This window comes from Salvelinus alpinus, chromosome 3, assembly GCF_045679555.1.
Source record: "Salvelinus alpinus chromosome 3, SLU_Salpinus.1, whole genome shotgun sequence".
In the NCBI taxonomy this organism is placed as follows: Eukaryota; Metazoa; Chordata; class Actinopteri; order Salmoniformes; family Salmonidae; genus Salvelinus; species Salvelinus alpinus.
In genome coordinates this window covers 86,408,357-86,408,718 of record NC_092088.1, presented here as the reverse complement: position 1 = coordinate 86,408,718, position 362 = coordinate 86,408,357, and positions in this window count along the sequence as shown.

Sequence of the window (362 nt, the reverse complement as noted above, 5' to 3'; positions counted from 1 at the left end):
GGCAGTCAAAACATGGTGTCTGAGAGAAAGCACCTCAAAGATAAAGGCAGTCAAAACATGGTGTCTGAGAGAAAGCACCTCAAAGATAAAGGCAGTCAACACATGGTGTCTGAGAGAAAGCACCTCAAAGATAAAGGCAGTCAAAACATGGTGTCTGAGAGAAAGCACCTCAAAGATAAAGGCAGTCAAAACATGGTGTCTGAGAGAAAGCACCTCAAAGATAAAGGCAGTCAAAACATGGTGTCTGAGAGAAAGCACCTCAAAGATAAAGGCAGTCAAAACAGGGTGTCTGTGAGAAAGCACCTCAAAGATAAAGGCAGTCAAAACATGGTGTCTGAGAGAAAGCACCTCAAAGATAAAAG